Below are 12,684 nucleotides of genomic sequence, written 5' to 3'. Positions count from 1 at the left end.
AGCCAAAGAAAGAAGGAACAAGAGAACCTCAGAAAGAGGGCCAGAAAGGGGATCCACAGCCTTTGCTGTGCACCATGCCACAATTTTGTTCCATCTGCAGTCTTAGTGGAGGGACGCCTGGCTGCCAAGATAATATTGCAGACTTCAGGAGGCAGGTCAAATGACATCAACTGCCGCCGCTCAATCTCCATGCAAGGAGATGGAGGCTGGACAGGTTCGGGTGGGGGACCGTCCCCTGCTGCTGCAACAGAAGATCCTCCAGAAGAGGCAGTTGGATCAGAGGATCGATGGCCATGTTGAACAGCTCGGGATACTAGACTCTTCGTGCCCAATCCGGAGCCACAAGAATGACTTGGGCCCAGTCACGCTTGATCTTCAGCACTCTGGGCAGAAGGGGTATAGGCAGAAAGGCTAATAGGAGACAGCAACTCCACTCACGATGAAAAGCGTCACCAAGCGAGTGCCGCCTTGGAAATTCCAACGCGCAGAACTGCTGACATTGCGCGTTCTCTTCGGTGGCGAATGGATCTAACCAAGGCTCCCCCACTGCTGAAAGAGACCTTGCACCACCTCTGAGTGAACACGCCATTCGTGATCCATCATGCACCTGCGGCAGAGTTTGTCCGCTCTGACGTTCAGGGAACCTGCCAGGTGTTGAACCACCAGGGATATGCCCTGATGTTCCAGCCATGTCCAGAGGCGGAGGGCCTACTGACATAGGGTCCATGACCCCACCCCGCCCTGTTTGTTGCAGTACCACATGGCGGTGGTGCTGTCCGTGAACACCTGCACTACTCTTTCCCGGACAGAGGGAAGGAATGCTTTGAGTGCAAGACGAATCGCCTGAAGCTCCAGAAAGTTGATATGGAGCACGGACTCCGCCGGAAACCAGAGGCCTCTGATCTCCGCCTTCGCATGTGGCAGCCCCATTCCAGAAGTGATGCATCGGTCACCACTGTGAACTCTGGTTGAGGAAGGGAGAGGATTTGCCGTCGACCGAATACTGGTTCATTAGCCACCACTGCAATTGTTGTGCAGTGCCCTCCGAGATCTGGACGCAATCGGACAGGTTGCCCTGATGTTGGGCCCATTGGAACCTCAATTCTCATTGCAGAGCCCGCATATGCCATCTGACATGGTCCACCAGCAGGATGCAGGAGGCCATCAGACCCAGTAGCCTGAGGGTTATTCTGACCAAAACCCGGGATAGAGGCTGAAAGTTCGGAATCATAGCTCGAATATCCCAGACTCGCTGTTTAGGAGGATAGACCCGAAACTGCATCGTGTCCAAAACCGCTCCAGTGAAGGAGCTTCTGAGAGGGAGTCAGGTGTGACTTCGGCACGTTGATGGAAAACCCCAGCAACTGCAGGAGATCGGCCGTAGTCTGGAGGTGATAGACAACAGCCTGGGGCGAGCCCACCTTCAACAGCCAGTCATCAAGATAGCGGAAGACTGGAACCCCTGATCTGCGCAGATGAGATGCAACCACTGCCATCACTTTCGTGAACCCCCGAGGGGCACTGGTAAGGCCAAATGGGAGCATGGTAAACTGAAAATGCTCGTGGCCTACCGTGAACCGCAGGTAATGCCGGTGGGCCGGCAGGACGGGGATGTGAAAGTAAGCATCCTGCAAGTCCAACGCTACCATCCAGTCTCCAGGGTCGAGGGCAGACAGGACCTGAGCGAGCGTCAACATTTTGAACTTCTACTTCCGGAGGAAGTGGTTGACATTCCTGAGAGCCAAGATAGGACGCAGGCCTTTGACCTTCATGGGCACCAGAAAGTAGTGGGAACCAAAACACGCTCGATGGCTCCCTTGGCCAAGAGTGCTGAAACTTCCTATTGGAGAAGGGCCAGATGATCCTCCGACACGCGATGGGACTGAGGTGGCATGGATGGAGTGGTAGTCTTGAAAGGGAGGGAGTAGCCCCTTCAGGCTATTTGCAAAACCCACCTGTCCGACGTGATGGTGTGCCAGTGGGGGAGGTGATGGCGAATCCTTTGCCCACTGGCGTTTGGTGGCCCTGAAGGATCGAACTAGGAGGGTTTGGAGGCTGCTGCAGAGGGGGCTGTGGTGTACTGGCCCGCCCGCTGGCCCCGATAACCACGGTGCTGGTTCCCAAGTCCCCAGCCGCGCAGTGGCTGAACAGCTTGCGCTGGCATGTGGCTCTTTGCGGCACGTGGCGGGGCACCCCTTCCGTAGCCACAAAAGCGGCAAAAGGCAGACTGCGCAGGACGGGTGGTGGAGAGGCCCAAGGACCTGGCCGTAGCCCGAGAGTCCTTAAGTGCAACAGCGCGTGGTCTGCCTTGTCACCAAAAAGGTGATGGCCATCAAAGGGCATGTACATAAGAGTGGATTGGACATCCCCCCCCAAAAAAACAGTCAACCTCAACCAGGCGTTGCGTCAAAGGGCTACCGACGTGGAAATCGTCCTGTCTAGTGAGTCAGCAGTATCCAGCCCACAGCAGATGGTAAACTTTGCTGCGTCTCTCCCTTCGGCAACTGCTCAAGAGAGCACGGCCCGGGCCTCCTCCGGGTACTGAGGCAGGACTTGTGCAACCGTATCCTACACGGAGGATCACGAAAAATAGGCTGATTTCCTGTATAACACTCAACCCAGGATCCCATACTTTTACATTCTTCCTAAGATCCACAAAGCTGTCACGCCAACACCAGGCAGACCCATTGTCTCCGGCATAAACTCGCTCCTCGAATCACTGAGCAAATTCTGTGATCACTTTCCCAGACCTATAGTAATGAAGACCCCAACCTACCTGAAGGACACAACAGAAGTGTTGAACCTCATACAGAAGTTCAAGGAGTGAGAGAATATTGACCTCCTTGTTACTTTAGACATTGAAGCCCTGTACACAAATATCCCATAGGACACCTCTTTAGAAGTGCTGGAGAGCATCCTTGTAGGAGAGTAGGGTCTGCTTTCTATGTTCACCCCCACTTTTTGCTTTTGCTTTACTGGTTTTCGACTTAGATGTGGCTGTGGGCCTGCCAATCAGACCCACAGCCCTGCTGTTCTCTCTCTAAATTAATACTATGCACTTTAGGTGCATAACCCATTTGGATAGGATCACCTTATTGGCCCCTGTACAGTGTACCCTAGGTACCCAGGGCATAGGTGTACCCTAGGCCTACCAGGGGCTGCAGCATGTATTATGCCACCCCTGGCCTGGCCTTCCATTTTGACACAACTGGCTGATCACTCAGCTGGGGCAAGGTCGTGTAATCACCCCTTGCTTAGGTGTAGTATTCCTATACCTAACTTACATATAGACACATGTGTACCTATCAGTCACTCCTATGGCAGGCCTTAACAATCCTGGAGGCAGAGTGCTTGGTAACATGTGGGATGGTGCTCTAGCATGAGCTGAGCCTGTCTGCAGCTTTCGGAACCATGTCCTTATAGCTGTTCTATGATATAGCCTACCATATACTCTTAAAGTGCCTTATAATCTTAGACGGTTATGGTAACTATGGTTTGGCTTTATCGAAACATGTCGTGTAAGGTGTCTAACACTGTGGAATAATACCCCCATACCATTTCCGGACATGAGGATATTATTCCCCCCTTCTAGAGGGAAAGACATGTTAAAATCATACTTCACTGTTAGCCTCTGACCAAAGCCTCAGCATCACAAAATGGATGCTGCTGCCACGACACAAGTCTGACCTCCTGCAGCTGGGAGTGATCCCAGCCAGGGAGGCCTGGACAATAGGTTTCCTGCTTGGGGAGGTGCTAGCACCTCCCCAGACAGCCTTTAGTGTATTGGGGCAGGGTGGGCTGAAAGGAATGAGACATGCCTGGGGCACACAAGGTGTTCCTTGCATAGTCCAGTTCAAACCGGTGCTGGGGCACTCCAGCCCCAGCTCTGGCGCGAAACTGGACAAAGGGAAGTGGGTGTAACCACCCCCTCCCAGGTCCCACCCATAAGGCGTGACCTAGCAGGTATCCCAGCCCCCCAGATTAGTATAAGAGTGGGAGTTGGGCCTCAAGACTTTAGATTATCCTGAACCTGCAAACTTGAACAGAAACTCTGGACCTTCGACATTCGACGGAAGAAGAAGACTGAAGAATCTCCCTTGTGGCCAAGGAGTGGCTACCCTGTGCAAACAGGCACCATCAAGAGACTACCCTTTGCTTTGTGAACGTTCCACGGCAGAAGCGCAGAGCCATGCAAGACACTGACCACTGGTGCACAAAACTAGGGCCCTGAAAGGAAGACCTTAACCCTAGAAGTCAGTTCTCAGAACGGGGAGGATGGGTGGGGTGGTAAGGAATCTATGTTTCTTACAGATATATCGTTACCAAAGGTAAGTAACTTGTTCATTTGAAAGAAACAGTTAGTTATAGATTCCTTACCTTAGAATAGATACCCCAGCAATACCAACCCTGGAGGTGGGTCTGCGAACTAAATTCGCACTAGAAAAAGTCTTGGAGAACAGAACGGTCAAAGAAGCCATCTCTCCGGACTTGGCTGTCCAGGCAGTAGTGTTTGGTGAACATGTGCAGCGATGCCCACATAGCTGTCTCACAGATGTCATTTAGGGGGACTCCTCAGCCCAAAGCAGTGGTAGCTGCCATCGCCATGGTGGAATGGGCGTGCAGTCCCACTGGAGGCTCCTTCTTTGCCAAACAATATCAGGCTTTGATGCACAGAACAACCCATCTGGTTAAGGTCCATTTGTGCATGGCCGACTTCTCTTAGCGCCCATGTAACCAACAAAGAGCTGGTCATCCACCTGGATTTGTTTGGTGCAATCCAAGTAGAAGGAAAGCGCACGTTTTGGATCCAGACGGTGGAGCCTCTCTTCCTCTTTCGAAGGATGCGGGGGCGGGAAGAAGGTGGGCAAAGTGATAGTTTGGCCAATGTGGAAAGAAGTAACCACCTTGGGAAGAAAGGAAGGTCTTGTTCTAAGAACGACCTTGTACGGATGGGCTGCCAGAAAGGGAGGCTTGGACGAAAGAGCTTATAGCTCACTCACCCTGCGTGTAGAGGTGATGGCCACCAGAAAGGCAGTTGTCAAAGTAAGAAGCCTGAGAGGACAGTTATGTAGCGACTCAAAGGGAGCGCACATAAGAATATGTAAGAAGCACGTTCAAGCCCCACTGGGGCATTATGAAGGGAACAGGAGGAAAAAGATGAGTAATGCCCTTAATGAATCTATTTACAACAGGGGACTTGAAAAGAGACGGTTGATCAGCAAGCTTAAGGAAGGCTGAAAAGGCCGAGAGGTAGCCCTTTAGAGTGCCCAGATCAGAGCCCTGCTGAGCCAAAGAAAGAAGGAACAAGAGAACCTCAGAAAGAGGGCCAGAAAGGGGATCCACAGCCTTTGCTGTGCACCATGCCACAATTTTGTTCCATCTGCAGTCTTAGTGGAGGGACGCCTGGCTGCCAAGATAATATTGCAGACTTCAGGAGGCAGGTCAAATGACATCAACTGCCGCCGCTCAATCTCCATGCAAGGAGATGGAGGCTGGACAGGTTCGGGTGGAGGACCGTCCCCTGCTGCTGCAACAGAAGATCCTCCAGAAGAGGCAGTTGGATCAGAGGATCGATGGCCATGTTGAGCAGCTCGGGATACTAGACTCTTCGTGCCCAATCCGGAGCCACAAGAATGACTTGGGCCCAGTCACGCTTGATCTTCAGCACTCTGGGCAGAAGGGGTATAGGCAGAAAGGCTAATAGGAGACAGCAACTCCACTCACGATGAAAAGCGTCACCAAGCGAGTGCCGCCTTGGAAATTCCAACGCGCAGAACTGCTGACATTGCGCGTTCTCTTCGGTGGCGAATGGATCTAACCAAGGCTCCCCCACTGCTGAAAGAGACCTTGCACCACCTCTGAGTGAACACGCCATTCGTGATCCATCATGCACCTGCGGCTGAGTTTGTCCGCTCTGACGTTCAGGGAACCTGCCAGGTGTTGAACCACCAGGGATATGCCCTGATGTTCCAGCCGTGTCCAGAGGCGGAGGGCCTACTGACATAGGGTCCATGACCCCACCCCGCCCTGTTTGTTGCAGTACCACATGGCGGTGGTGCTGTCCGTGAACACCTGCACTACTCTTTCCCGGACAGAGGGAAGGAATGCTTTGAGTGCAAGACGAATCGCCCGAAGCTCCAGAAAGTTGATATGGAGCACGGACTCCGCCGGAAACCAGAGGCCTCTGATCTCCGCCTTCGCATGTGGCAGCCCCATTCCAGAAGTGATGCATCGGTCACCACTGTGAACTCTGGTTGAGGAAGGGAGAGGATTTGCCGTCGACCGAATACTGGTTCATTAGCCACCACTGCAATTGTTGTGCAGTGCCCTCCGAGATCTGGACGCAATCGGACAGGTTGCCCTGATGTTGGGCCCATTGGAACCTCAATTCTCATTGCAGAGCCCGCATATGCCATCTGACATGGTCCACCAGCAGGATGCAGGAGGCCATCAGACCCAGTAGCCTGAGGGTTATTCTGACCAAAACCCGGGATAGAGGCTGAAAGTTCGGAATCATAGCTCGAATATCCCAGACTCGCTGTTTAGGAGGATAGACCCGAAACTGCATCGTGTCCAAAACCGCTCCAGTGAAGGAGCTTCTGAGAGGGAGTCAGGTGTGACTTCGGCACGTTGATGGAAAACCCCAGCAACTGCAGGAGATCGGCCGTAGTCTGGAGGTGATAGACAACAGCCTGGGGCGAGCCCACCTTCAACAGCCAGTCATCAAGATAGCGGAAGACTGGAACCCCTGATCTGCGCAGATGAGATGCAACCACTGCCATCACTTTCGTGAACCCCCGAGGGGCACTGGTAAGGCCAAATGGGAGCATGGTAAACTGAAAATGCTCGTGGCCTACCGTGAACCGCAGGTAATGCCGGTGGGCCGGCAGGACGGGGATGTGAAAGTAAGCATCCTGCAAGTCCAACGCTACCATCCAGTCTCCAGGGTCGAGGGCAGACAGGACCTGAGCGAGCGTCAACATTTTGAACTTCTACTTCCGGAGGAAGTGGTTGACATTCCTGAGAGCCAAGATAGGACGCAGGCCTTTGTCCTTCATGGGCACCAGAAAGTAGTGGGAACCAAAACACGCTCGATGGCTCCCTTGGCCAAGAGTGCTGAAACTTCCTATTGGAGAAGGGCCAGATGATCCTCCGACACGCGATGGGACTGAGGTGGCATGGATGGAGTGGTAGTCTTGAAAGGGAGGGAGTAGCCCCTTCAGGCTATTTGCAAAACCCACCTGTCCGACGTGATGGTGTGCCAGTGGGGGAGGTGATGGCGAATCCTTTGCCCACTGGCGTTTGGTGGCCCTGAAGGATCGAACTAGGAGGGTTTGGAGGCTGCTGCAGAGGGGGCTGTGGTGTACTGGCCCGCCCGCTGGCCCCGATAACCACGGTGCTGGTTCCCAAGTCCCCAGCCGCGCAGTGGCTGAACAGCTTGCGCTGGCATGTGGCTCTTTGCGGCACGTGGCGGAGCACCCCTTCCGTAGCCACAAAAGCGGCAAAAGGCAGACTGCGCAGGACGGGTGGTGGAGAGGCCCAAGGACCTGGCCGTAGCCCGAGAGTCCTTAAGTGCAACAGCGCGTGGTCTGCCTTGTCACCAAAAAGGTGATGGCCATCAAAGGGCATGTACATAAGAGTGGATTGGACATCCCCCCCCAAAAAAACAGTCAACCTCAACCAGGCGTTGCGTCAAAGGGCTACCGACGTGGAAATCGTCCTGTCTAGTGAGTCAGCAGTATCCAGCCCACAGCAGATGGTAAACTTTGCTGCGTCTCTCCCTTCGGCAACTGCTCAAGAGAGCACGGCCCGGGCCTCCTCCGGGTACTGAGGCAGGACTTGTGCAACCGTATCCTACACGGAGGATCACGAAAAATAGGCTGATTTCCTGTATAACACTCAACCCAGGATCCCATACTTTTACATTCTTCCTAAGATCCACAAAGCTGTCACGCCAACACCAGGCAGACCCATTGTCTCCGGCATAAACTCACTCCTCGAATCACTGAGCAAATTCTGTGATCACTTTCCCAGACCCATAGTAATGAAGACCCCAACCTACCTGAAGGACACAACAGAAGTGTTGAACCTCATACAGAAGTTCAAGGAGTGAGAGAATATTGACCTCCTTGTTACTTTAGACATTGAAGCCCTGTACACAAATATCCCATAGGACACCTCTTTAGAAGTGCTGGAGAGCATCCTTGTAGGAGAGTAGGGTCTGCTTTCTATGTTCACCCCCACTTTTTGCTTTTGCTTTACTGGTTTTCGACTTAGATGTGGCTGTGGGCCTGCCAATCAGACCCACAGCCCTGCTGTTCTCTCTCTAAATTAATACTATGCACTTTAGGTGCATAACCCATTTGGATAGGATCACCTTATTGGCCCCTGTACAGTGTACCCTAGGTACCCAGGGCATAGGTGTACCCTAGGCCTACCAGGGGCTGCAGCATGTATTATGCCACCCCTGGCCTGGCCTTCCATTTTGACACAACTGGCTGATCACTCAGCTGGGGCAAGGTCGTGTAATCACCCCTTGCTTAGGTGTAGTATTCCTATACCTAACTTACATATAGACACATGTGTACCTATCAGTCACTCCTATGGCAGGCCTTAACAATCCTGGAGGCAGAGTGCTTGGTAACATGTGGGATGGTGCTCTAGCATGAGCTGAGCCTGTCTGCAGCTTTCGGAACCATGTCCTTATAGCTGTTCTATGATATAGCCTACCATATACTCTTAAAGTGCCTTATAATCTTAGACGGTTATGGTAACTATGGTTTGGCTTTATCGAAACATGTCGTGTAAGGTGTCTAACACTGTGGAATAATACCCCCATACCATTTCCGGACATGAGGATATTATTCCCCCCTTCTAGAGGGAAAGACATGTTAAAATCATACTTCACTGTTAGCCTCTGACCAAAGCCTCAGCATCACAAAATGGATGCTGCTGCCACGACACAAGTCTGACCTCTTGCAGCTGGGAGTGATCCCAGCCAGGGAGGCCTGGACAATAGGTTTCCTGCTTGGGGAGGTGCTAGCACCTCCCCAGACAGCCTTTAGTGTATTGGGGCAGGGTGGGCTGAAAGGAATGAGACATGCCTGGGGCACACAAGGTGTTCCTTGCATAGTCCAGTTCAAACCGGTGCTGGGGCACTCCAGCCCCAGCTCTGGCGCGAAACTGGACAAAGGGAAGTGGGTGTAACCACCCCCTCCCAGGTCCCACCCATAAGGCGTGACCTAGCAGGTATCCCAGCCCCCCAGATTAGTATAAGAGTGGGAGTTGGGCCTCAAGACTTTAGATTATCCTGAACCTGCAAACTTGAACAGAAACTCTGGACCTTCGACATTCGACGGAAGAAGAAGACTGAAGAATCTCCCTTGTGGCCAAGGAGTGGCTACCCTGTGCAAACAGGCACCATCAAGAGACTACCCTTTGCTTTGTGAACGTTCCACGGGGAACCGACTGCAGAGCCCGACCAGAGCCTTGACTCTCAGACTTCTCCGACCCTCATCCACATCTGCAGCAGAGCTGAGATCCGTGGAGGCGACGAGCGACGTGGGACCGGCTACCTGGAAAAAGTGGCTAGTAACTTAAAGCGCAGCTTCTGAGGTACCCTCGAAGTTGTGCACCGGGGATTGAGAAGCCCCACCCCCAAGCACCGTCTGCACCGAAGACCAGCCCCCCACACTCAACGAGTCCTGCGTGGGGCCCTTCAGCATTTTCCTGCTTGCCGCATCTGTCCGGTTGCTTGCCCGCTGGCTAGTGGCCTTTGCGACGACGCATCCTGAAATCTTCTGCGCTGGTTTGGCTCCTCCAGACTGGCTCCCGCTTCTCTGCAAAGAAGAAGCACCCCAGACCTTCCTGGTCTGCTCCTGAAGCAAGTCCTCCGTTCTTCGTGGGTTCCGCTTGCCAAGGCTTGGTGAGTCCTAGCCCAGCTTCGACGCCGCCGACAGCAAGAGCCTTTGTGGGACAGCTCGCCTCCTGGTCCTGGTCGCCCTCGATGCTTCCTGGTCCTCCTGGCTGCAGCGACAAGCTTCACCTTCACCTGCAACTCTTCACGACATCGTCTGGTTCCTTCCTGGTTCCACGTGGTCACTGGCTAGTGACCTTGACTCTGTCCCCTCTGCTTGCAGGTCTCCTCTCTTCTTGATCCCAGCCTTGGGATCCACCGGACACTCTTCACTGACTGCCTGTCAGCATCTTTCTTCAGGCATCCATAGGAGTCGACGACGAAACCCGACGCAACTTCAACCCTATGCACCCGCAGCCTGTGGGCTAGGTAACTTGGGTACTCCGGTGCTCATCAGGATAGTGACTATCCTAGTGTCTAAGTTTCAAGTCTCAACTTCCTAGCTACTCCGGAAGTGTCCTAAATCTATCTATTTCTAAACTGTACTATTGCTAGTGACTTTTACGCATTACGCGTGAGTGTTTCCACTCTGCATACGAATCCCGTGGGCCTCCCACTTCCTAACTGTTGCTAGTGTAGTGTAGCCCCAGCGATTCCCTAGGCCTAGGCCTATTCTATTTCCGTGACAGTGGTCCTTATACCACTTACTTAGTATATGGTTTGCGTGGCCCCTAGGGCCTAACTGTATTACTTACCTGTGTGACTTAATGTATGCTTAAATAAGACTGTGTTGTACTTACCTCTAATCTCATAAAGAGTGCTGAGGGTTTGCTTAGAATAAATACACTTTATTTTATATATATATCTGTTGTGGTGTCCTTTCATTTGGTATTCAAGGGATTATATATGGTATCACAGCTGGCTTCACATGCCATTCAGAGTTTAGCCTAAGACTGCTCTTGTCCATGCTACCACTAGGATAGCTGGTCTATAAGGTTGACTTTACAACCAATCACCATAAGGGTATTTGGACTGATATAAGGTGTACACTATAACTAGTGACATCATACATCAGGCCAACTTCTCACAATCCTCATGACAGAAACACAATGGACATCCCAGACACCCCCCAGCTTCATCTTGGAATGTGCTTCCCTAGTCATCTAGGAGAATTTCTTTGATTTCAAAGGGCAACTTTACCATCGGGTACAGGGCACTTCCATGGGAAGCGCCTTTGCTCCAAGCTTGGCCTGCCTTTACATGTCAGCTTTTGAAAATAACCACATCCTCGGTGACGAAACACCTACAACTGGAACATCCTTACCTGGCGCAGATAGATGATGTACTTGTCTTCTGGCAAGGAGATGCTAATATCTGTACAGAATTATGTGACTGGATCAACACACTCAACTCCTTTCTGATGTTCACCAGCACTATTTCAGACCAATCTATACCCTTTTTGGATCTACTCTCCCCAGAGAAGGAGAACTACAGAAAACCCACGGATAGGAAAAGTCTGTTACTCTACGAGAGCCATCACCCTAAGGCTCTACGTGACAATCTCCCGGTGGGCCAGTTCCTAGGCCTCCGTCATAACCTTAACACCATGAAAGTGTCTGAATTGCAAGCTTCCACCCTAAGATCCAACCTGATAACTCGCCACTACCCTCAGAAGATCATTAAGCAGACAAACAAAAGAGCAAAGAATAACCATTGGGGCAGCCACCTGGAAAGGAAGGATAAACCATCGATGGAGAAACTTACATGTGTGTCAACTTTCACCCCATCATCAAATAAGATTCAGAAAATCATCTAAAAACATTGGTCCATTTTAAATACAGGGACTTTGAAGGTGGGCGACCCCCCCTATTTGCATACAATCGCACAGATAACCTCAGAGACATGCTTGTTCATACTCGACCTACTTTGCCAAGAGACACCCAGGCCACACTCTGGGGACTACCTGCGGATCTTGTACAGTATGCCCCTAACACAAGCTACCAAGACAATTGATATTGGCCTGCCACACCCATGGGAGCAAAGGCACCACACCAATTGCAATACGAAGAACTGCATATACCTCATCACGTGCCCCTGTGGTTTTAGATATGTAGGCATGACTACCAGAATGGTGAAAACACATGTAACTGAACATCGTGGAACCATACGCTGCAGGAGGACTAGTACTAAGATCTCGTCCCATTTTCTAGTGTTTAACCACAAGGTGGACACTCTGAAGTGGAACATAATTGAGGCTAACCACAAATGGAACACGGGGTCCCTTTTCTCAAGAGAACAGCAGTGGGTGTTTCACCTTAAGACATACATTCACGGATTGAACAATGACATACGGTGGTCTGAGTGCACTATGTAATCTGCACAATCCCTTGAGGCACCGAGCTTATTTATACCTAGAAGGACACAGCAATGTATTCATAAAAAACCTTTTTAAGTAAGAAAATATTTTTGAGTAATGGAGTTCTTCCAGCTGAAATCGAACACATACTTATCAAACTACTATACCTTTTAAGAGATACCACTTTGTCAACACCCAACATTTTTTGTCGCTCTTTCATCCTGAGCTTAGATCTTGCATACACTGAACATATGAGCAGGCACTTACATTATAAACACCTTAGGATTTCCACCCCCTTACAACATTCCATCATACCCCTCTACTTTAGGACACGTCCCAACAACAATTGTTTGAGATCTCAATGGGATCACCTATCTCCTGTGTCCCATTATATACATTACCCTATGGATACTTATTCCCTTAGTAATTTGCCTGCTACCATATACCCCTATTGCTTTTGGACTTCGATATT

The sequence above is a fragment of the Triturus cristatus genome, chromosome 10 (assembly GCF_964204655.1).
Source record: "Triturus cristatus chromosome 10, aTriCri1.1, whole genome shotgun sequence".
NCBI lineage: Eukaryota > Metazoa > Chordata > Amphibia > Caudata > Salamandridae > Triturus > Triturus cristatus.
Note: the sequence above shows the minus strand (reverse complement) of the source record.